The sequence below is a fragment of the Carlito syrichta genome, unplaced genomic scaffold (assembly GCF_000164805.1).
Source record: "Carlito syrichta isolate Samal-C Ts95f unplaced genomic scaffold, Tarsius_syrichta-2.0.1 Scaffold314858, whole genome shotgun sequence".
NCBI lineage: Eukaryota > Metazoa > Chordata > Mammalia > Primates > Tarsiidae > Carlito > Carlito syrichta.
In genome coordinates this window covers 140558-150011 of record NW_007258954.1, presented here as the reverse complement: position 1 = coordinate 150011, position 9454 = coordinate 140558, and positions in this window count along the sequence as shown.

Here is a 9454-nt window from a genome sequence, read left to right as displayed (position 1 = left end):
TCCCTTTCAAAAACAAAATGACTGATGAATATGGAAGCTCTCTCTATATATATCCCGGGATCTTTTGGAGAGCAGGCCATTGTAGTACAGCCTTTCGCCCCAGGTAAGTGTTCTCGGAACCCATCGGCATCAGTGTACCAGCTAGTGCTGTTGTGAGAAGCTGCATTCAACTTCAGTAAATTTTTTTGGAGATTATTTTAACGTGTTGTTCATTTCATGATGGGTGATTTATATGAAAAACCTGCCCACACCAGGCTGAATGTTTGGCAGCTTTTGACCAAAAACAGCATTGTGTCCCACCCTCCCTGTTCACTGGATCTCACCCCAAGTAACTTTTTTTGTTTCCCCAGATGAAAAAAATTCTTTAATGGGAAATGTTTTGCTGATGTGAAAGAGGTGAATAGAAAAGTAGCAGAAGTACTAAAAGACATCAAAACCAACGAGTTCAAAAACTGTTTTAGCAGTGGAAAAAGTGTCTCGATAGGTGTATTGCATCAAACGGAGAGTACTTTGAAGGTGACTAAAGTTTAAACATGTAAGAATAAATACACAATTTTTAATGACTAAAGTCCTGTTTGGGGGGAGTTCCCTTTGTATATCTGAGAGGGAAGTGAAGACACCCAGACCAGTGATTGCAAAAATTGACGGAAAGGGGGGGATTTTTTAATTGACAGAAGGCAGCAATGAAAGCAATTAAGAGAACAAAAATAAGAGAATTAAAAATAGCTGGATTAACTAGAATGGAGAGTACCTAAGAGGCTACTTTGTCTTAGAAGCTCAGAGAAGAATCTTCTGAGGGGATGACATGGAAGCTGACATCAAAATTACATGAATTAATTATGCAAAGTTCAAGGGAATGAATATCCCAGAGAGGAGAGGTTAGTACAAAGTTTCCGAGACAAGAATGTTTGAGAACTAGAGATACTATTAATGCAGTTGCATCATAATGGGTGAGAGAACAAATGTTATGGGAGAAGACCAGAAGGATAGGCAAGAGTCAGAGAATATGAGGTTTGGAGGGCTATATAGAGGATATAAATATTTTCATTAATAGTGCATGGGTCCAGGCGTGTTGACTCACGCCTGTCATCCCAACACTTTGGGAGGCTGATGCGAGAGGATTGTTTGAGCCCACAGGTTTGAGACCAGTCCAGGCAACTTAGTGAGATCTTATCTCTACAATAAACCAAGAAAAATTAGTCGAGTGTGGTGGTGCATGTCTGTGGTTCCAGCTACTCAGAAGGCTGAAGCAGAAGGATCGCCCGAGCCCAGCAGGTCGAGGCTGTGGTGGCTGTGAGCACGCCACTGCACTCCTGCCTAAGTGACAAAGTGAGACTCTGACTTGAAAATAAATAAATAAAGGATGGATGGAAAGCTATTGGAAGGCATTCATCAAAGGAGGGGCATTATCATATTTACACTATGAAAAAACCTTGGCAGTTGTGTAAATAATGGTTGGCAACAGAGCAAGAGTGGAAACAGAAAGACCGATGAGATTATTGTAGTGGTCCAGATGGCGGTTCTTTGGATTTGTGTGGTGGTCATAGATAGGAAAGAAACAAACAGATTTGCTTCATGATTTTGATATAGAGTCGATGGGATTATGGTGACAAATTAAATTAAAAGAATCAGGAATAATTTACATTTGGGGCTTAAGATATTGGGTAGAGGGTGGTGACTATTTCTAAGTTTGGGGAAGATACAGAAGATTTGTCAAGGAGCCCTTGGGAATAAAATTGATAGTTCTGTTTTTGTCATGTCACATATGAGATTATCACTTAGGTTTCCAAGTGGAAATGCAGAGGAGAGAGGTAGATATGAGTCTGGAATTCAGAGGTGAAGTTACAGATTAAGATAAAGATTTGGGGGGGGTCATCATTGTACAGGTAGTATTTCAACTGTTAGAAACACGTGACCTGGGAAGATTGTATTGATAAAAATAGATGAAGGTGTCTAGAATTGAGCCCTCAGGTATGATAACATTTGGAAGTTAGACACAAGCCAGCAAAGGAGACCCAAGAAAGCAAAGGCACTGGGGTAGGAAGAAAACAAGTGTTCATGTCACCAATAAAAGAATATTTAGAGATTAAAGGAATGATCCACTTTGGGAGGCTGAGGTGAGTGGATTGCCTGAGCCCGCGGGTTTGAGACCCTCCTGGGCAACTTGGCGAGACCTCATCTCTACAATAAATCAAAAAATTAGCTGGGCGTGGTAGCGTGCGCCTGTAGTTCCAGCTACTTGGAAGGCTGAGGCAGAAGGATCGCTGAAACCCAGCAGGTTGAGGCCGCGATGACTGGAAGCATGCCCTGCACTCCAGTCTAGGTGACAAAGTGAGACTTCAACTCAGAAAAAAAAAGGAATGATCAACTGGGTCACATTACGGTTACACTTTTGTCCCACAGAAGGTAGTTTTCCCCCACTGACTTAGTCAATTACCAAATCTCTAAGCCTGCAGTATTGTCAAAAGGCAATAGATGTCACTGTTGTTCTAGATAAGAGACGCCTCAGTGGACTACTCAGGACATAAACCCACATTGAATAAGATGTGGAGAAAATGTGAAATGAGGAAGTCGAGAAAGGAGCTGGACTTGAGTTTGTTGTCAAAGATAGCATAAAAAATGATTATAAAATATGGGAGGATGTAGTGTGGTATGAGTTTTTTAAATAGTAAATTAGAGAACATACATATATTCTGATTGGAATGACAAAATATGAAGATGATATAGGAGAAAGAAAGCAAGAACAAGATTTTCTCCATCCCTTCCACCCAATTCCTATTCATTTCTTTATCATTCCTCTGTTTCTTTTTCAACTCTAGAAACATACACCATACCCTGGATCAAGGAGGGTTCCACCAAATAAATAAAACTGTCTCTCTATATATCTATATCTACCTACACACGTATTTGTATTTCATACTCTCACACAAAAACCTATTTCTTATACTATATATACTAAAGAAACATGCATTAAAATTGGTCCTCACTTCTGCAACTGATCACATGATCATAGCTGATATTTATAACTGCCATCTTTCTCTTCCCCATTTCACATTACATTTTCCTTCACCAAGTACCTCAGCTGATCATCCTTATTTGCCTAATGAGGTAACCCAAATCATCACTCCTGAAATGTCAAGACCATTAGCCATCCTGCCTAATTTGAGTTGTTGTAGTTTTTCATTGACTTTAATGACAGAACATAGTAGTACTAAGAGATGCCCTAAGACATCTCTTGTATTCCAGCATATTCTTCATTAACTCTATTTTTGTAGTAGCAAATCAATTTCCTTCTTATGAATCAGGATCAATCACACCAGCCAGACAGTAACTCTATTCTTTGCCTGCTGACTCAGAGGCAAGAGGAACCCAAAGTCATGGTGGCAATCTTACTTTCCAGTTTTGTGGAATCACTGTTGTGTCTCTGAGTGAACACATTTCTCTCGTTGGAACTATGATCTCTTAGCGAACACATCATAAGGTCATGAGTATAAAAAGCCAACATTTTTAAGAAAGGAAAAACTGTATTAAAATTGTAATATTCAGGCCTGGCATGGTGGCATTTTGGGAGGCCAAGGTGAGAGGATTGCCTGAACCCACGGGTCAGAGACCAGCCTGGAAAACTTGGCGAGACTTCATCTCTACAATAAATAAAAAATAAACTGGGTTTGGTGGCATGTGCCACCAGTTCCGATTACTTAAAAGTCTGAAGCAGAAGGATTGCCTGAGCCCAGCAGGTGGAGGCTGCGGTGTCCGTGAGCATGCCACTGCACTCCAGCCTGGACGATCGAGTAAGACTCCGACTCAAAAAAAAAAAAGCCAAAGTTTTGCTAGTGGATCATTAGGGGCAATAGTAGGTAGTACCACCTCCATTCCTGCCCCCCTTGACTCCTGGATCCTTGAATCCTGATTATGGGGTACAGAGTATGATATACTGAATGTTGTTTTAAGAGCGTATATATCTTCATAGGGGACATTGCCCCAGCCCTGCAGATACTTTAGATTGATGGGAAATATACAAGACCAGTGAATTTTTGGGTAGGGATCCACTGCCACACTTCATTTACTGTGAATTTAGTCCCTTGATCAGAAGCAACACAGCATAAAATACTATAATTATAAGTAACACATTTTGTAATTCCACAGATAAAGTTATGGCAGTAGCATTATGCCCAGAGAAAGCAAACTCATATTCAGAGTTGATGCACAATAAGAGCAAGGGACTTCCCCTCCCATGATGGAAGTGGCCCAATGTGATTAACCTGCCACAAGGTAACAGGCTGATAATGCTGGGGAAATGGTGCCATATCAGAGACTCAGTGTCAATCTCTGCTGTGGGCAGATTGGGCACTCAGCAGTGACTATAGCTGGACTGGCCTTGGCAAGTGAAAGTCCATGTTACTAACCCCACATACAACCTCCATCTCTGCAACCAAAACCATAGGAGGAGCAGGGAACAGGTTGTAATGGTGAAGGATAGAAACTAGATTTCTCTGGATGCATTAACTTTTTTTGGTGGTAATTTGGCTAGAACAGTAATGGGATAGGTGATAAACTGGGAATACATAGCTCTAGGCGTCAAATAGTATAACCAATATAAACCTTTGTTCATGATCCCTTCTTTTAAGCCGAGCTTGAAATTACATTCCTATTCCCATAGACTAGACACCCATCATAAGCAGTAAAATATTTATCATGATTTGACTATATGGTATGATCTCAAGAAACTGTGGCAGACTACTGATATCTGTTTTATCTATTTATCTCGTCCCACATGCTCTCTTTACAGATAATTCACACTTCTCCCACTGAGAGGTGAGGGTTTTCTCCCTTCCACTTGAACCTGGCCTGGAACTTGTGACTTCCCTGACCCATGGAGAATGGCAGAAGTAATGCTATATATCTTTCAAGTCAAAAAAGAATGTTCAGCCGGGTTCGGTGGCTCAGCCTGTAATCCTGCGTCTTTGGGAGGCTGAGGTGAGTGGATTGCCTGAGCCCGCGTGTTCGAGACCCGCCTGGGCAGCAAGACCTCATCTCTACAATAAATCAAAAAATCAGGCGGGCATGGTAGCACATGCCTGTAATTCCGGCTACTTGGAAGGCTGAGGCGGAAGGATCGCTGGAGCCCAGCAGGTCGAGGTTGCGGTGGCCAGGAGTGGCCACTGCACTACAATCTGGGCGACAGAGTGAGACTCCAACTCAAAAAAAAAAAGAAAGTTCATAACAAGAATGAAACTTCCACCTAACACATTTTCACTCGGATCACTCATTCTGTGGGATACTGGTAGCCCTGTTGTAAAAATACTCAAGCAGTTCTGTAGTTAGGAAGCACCTTGCCAGCAACAATTCATCAGCTTGTCTAGCTCCAGTCAAGATTTTAGATGACTGCAGTCTCAGCTTACATTTGACTACATATTCATGCAAGATCCCAAGCCAGAGAGATCTTCACCCAGTGAAGCCACTTCCAAATTTCTGATCCACAGAAATAGTAACAGATAGTAAGTTAGATTGCTGTGGTTTTAAGCCACTACATTTTGGGAGAGATTTGCTAAACAACAGTAGATAACAATCAGGGCCCAACTGATATAATAACAGCTAGGTTGTGACTTGGAATTTGGTCAAACATTATGGGTTGCCAAAGAGTTTATCAACCAAAAAGCCTTCCAATTCTACATGAGTCTCACAAAATCTCCCTCATTAGCTAGTTAATTCCTTCCAAAATTACTCCTAGATTGCCACTCCAACTGGAAGAGAATACATTGATCAAAAGTAACCATTTGGCAACTACTTCCCCACAAAGGGAACAAAAGTTAGTGTTAAAAAGTGTGAGAGAGTGAAGAACACGATTTATGGGGGAGATATTGGCTCCTTTTGTATCAGAGGTTGTCCTCTCTCTTTCACTGTCTATCTCAATATCTGTTAATGTGTTTTATAGATCCATACACAGAGCTGATCCAGATTTGGGTGTATTGATTTACTTGTTGGTATACTCTTTGTGGTGGGAATGGGGAGGTGGAAATGATTGAGGGAGATTTCTTTCTGATTAATTATTGATTCCATTAACTATGTCTGAGGACTTCTCCTTTCAGAATAACAGAATACTGACAGCTTAGCTTGCCCATACCTGTGACTTCAAGACCAAAGTATCTCCCAGAAAGCTTTGCACAGGATACTGGGGACAACAGCCTTTCTCTCAATATTTAGTTTGCTAGCTTGACTTCTGCCCTCATCTCCTTCCCTATGGCTGTGTTACCAGTCCCATACGAAAAAGACCATTTCAGCCAGGTGTGGTGGCTCATACCTATAATCCCAGCACTTGGGGAGGCAGAGGCGAAAGGATTGCCTGAACTCAGGCATTCAAGACCAGCCTAAGCAACATGGTAAGACCTCATCTCTACAATAAATAAAAAATTAGCTGGGAATGGTGGTGCATGCCTGTGATTTCAGCTACTTGGAAGGCTGAGGTAGCCATGAATGTGCCACTGCACTCCAGCCTGGGTGACAGAGTGAGACTCCAACTCAAAAAAAAAAAAAAAAAAGCTAAAAAGAAAAAGACCATTTGTTCTGGGATGTGAACTGTAAAGATATATCTGTGTTTCCAAGATGTAACATTAGTTACATCTTGGAAACACAGATATGTTAGCTCTTATACTGTTCTCTAGTAAATACATACAGTGTATTTACTTGAATCTGTGAATAAAAACAGATTATTGAGTTCTTCACCAGACTTTATAAATCAAGATACTGCAGTGACCTAACCCATATTAAGAAAATATATCCTCAGGTAATTCTGATGGAACATCAGTGTAGGTCAACATTTGCAAAGCAGTTAACCAGATGGTATTTGGAGCTGGGAGAGGTATGAGAAGGAAATGTGATAAGGAAACACAGTTGGACAACCAGCAGCCTCTCAAGATCATGACACACTTACACAGATTTCCTTTTATTGAGTGGCAGTGGTAACTCTGAGGGTAGGATTAGAGACAGGAGCGATCTCCGTACTCACCAGTCTCCAGAATGTACATTGTGGAATAAAGGGAATTTTCTGGATTTAAAACTCAAAGTTTCCTGTTCAGATGTGCTTAGACATTCTCTCTATGGTAGGGGAAATAATCAAGGTCTCCTATGGTTATCTCCCAATGAGGTCATGGAACTGAGGGTGGAGTAAGACTTTAAGACTTTCATTTCCCAGCCATAAAGAAGGACAAAATTATGAACTTCACAGCAACTTGAATGGATTTAAGTCCATCATACTCAGTGATCTATCACAGAAACAAAGAACTGAGTACCACATGCTCTCACTCATAAGACAACCCTGAACAGTTATCATAACACTATAAGAAAGGGATTGGCAGTATTATCATAATACTATAAGAAAGGGATTGGAAATTGCCAGGGGAGGAAGGGAGGGGGCACACTTCATCAATAAGGGTACCTGATCTCAAACCAGGTGAAGTGAGGCCCAAACTTGACCTGTACAATGACCATTTGTATACCTAAACCTGAATTGTACCCTACATCTTTACAATAAAAAAATTTTTTTAAAGAGTTTCATTTCCTTGTTTTGTGTTTTAGCAGACACAGATGGAGCTCGAATTTTTTCTTCCATTTTATTTTATTTTATTTTATTTTTAAGCAGGATTTTTCTGTCACTCAGGCTGAAGTACAGTGGTGGGATCATAGTTCACTGTAGCCTTGAAATCCTGGGCTCAAGTGATCTTTCTGCCTTGGCCTTGCAAAGCACTGAGATTAAAGTGTAAGCCACTGTGCTTAGGAGATGGATTTCTAATGAATCAGTTTTTGTGAGCACTGGAGATCAAAGTCAATCAGACAAGGACTCTTTACTGGTGCTGTTTTTGGTCCCTCAGTTTTCCCTGTCCTAGTAAGTCAGAATTTAGAGAATTGTAGCACCAATAGGAATGGTAGCCCCACATCAAGCAGCCTAAATCCAGGGACTTTGAAGCTTTACTGTTATTTAAAAAACTACTCAAGTTTGACTTATATTCTTGACTTTACAAATATGAAATGTAACAAACCAACATGCATGCACAAATAAATAAAAAATAAATGTGAAGATTAATACTGTTATGTAAAAAAAACCACTCATGTAACCTACCTATGTCAAGAAATAGATCAACATAAGTATTCCAGGAAAAAAAAACAAAACAGTTATACCATACTTTTTCCTGATCATTGTCTGTTTCTCTTCCTAATTGTAATCATTATCTTGCCTATTATGGTAATTCCTTAACTGCATTCCTTCATGATTTTACTACATCATTTTCTATCCCTAAACTATATAGTTTAATTTTATCAATTTAAAATGTGTATATGAACAGAATCATACTGTACATTCTCTGTTATGTAGAGAAAATAAAAGAATTTTCTCCATGTAACATCTAAAACCTGTCCACATAGGTGTGATTTTTGTAAAAAAAAAAATTTGAAGGCTGAACAACAACTTGCTGTATGAATATGTTACAGTTTGTTATTCCTGTTGATAAGCTTTTAGGTTGTTTACAGTGTTTGGTTACTTTGAACAATTCTATAGTGCTTATTTGTGAGCATGTACACCGTTGAACATGGATAAATATAATTTACATATTCATCTAGGTGTGGAATCACTGGGCAAAGAAGAGCCCTTCAAAACAATGTCTTCAGGTATGCACAAAAGTAAAGAAATAGTATAATGATTCACCACTGTCAATAAATATAAATAATTTTGCAATCGTGTTTAATTTCTCCTTCTTTTCTTTTACTCTGGAATTTTTTAAAGCAAATTTCTGATATTTTATCATAAATTACTTCAGTGTGTATGTCTAACAGATAAGGACCTTACAAACAGTAAGTACAATACCACTATCATACCCAAACAAACAATATTTTTTTTTAGTAGGATTCTCACCCTGTTGCCCAGGCTGGAGTGCACGCTCACGGCCACTGTAGCCTTGATCTGCTGGGTTCAGGCAAAAATCCTTCCACCTCAGCCTTTCAAGCACCGGAACTACAGCCATGCGCCACCATGCCCGGCTAATTTTTTTATTTATTGTAGAGATGAGGTCTCGCCAAGTTGCCTGGACTGGTCTTGAACCCGTGGGCTCACGAAATCCTCTCACCTTGGCCTCCCACAGTGCTGGGATTATAGGCATGAGCCACTGCGACCGGCCAATATTTTTTTAAATTAGATTGATCTTTCTTGGCCACTCATGCTATATCAAGATGTTTTTCAGTAGATGAATGAATAAACTATGTGAAATCCAGAAAATTGGTGAATATTCAGTGCTGAAAACAAACGAGCTATCAAGTTATGAAAAGACATGGAGGAAACATAAATGTGTATCACTGCCGGGCTCGGTGGCTCAGCTGGTAATCCCGCGCTTTCGGAGGCTGAGGTGAGTGGATGGCCTGAGCCCGCGGGTTCGAGACCCGCCTGGGCAACTTGACAAGACCTCAT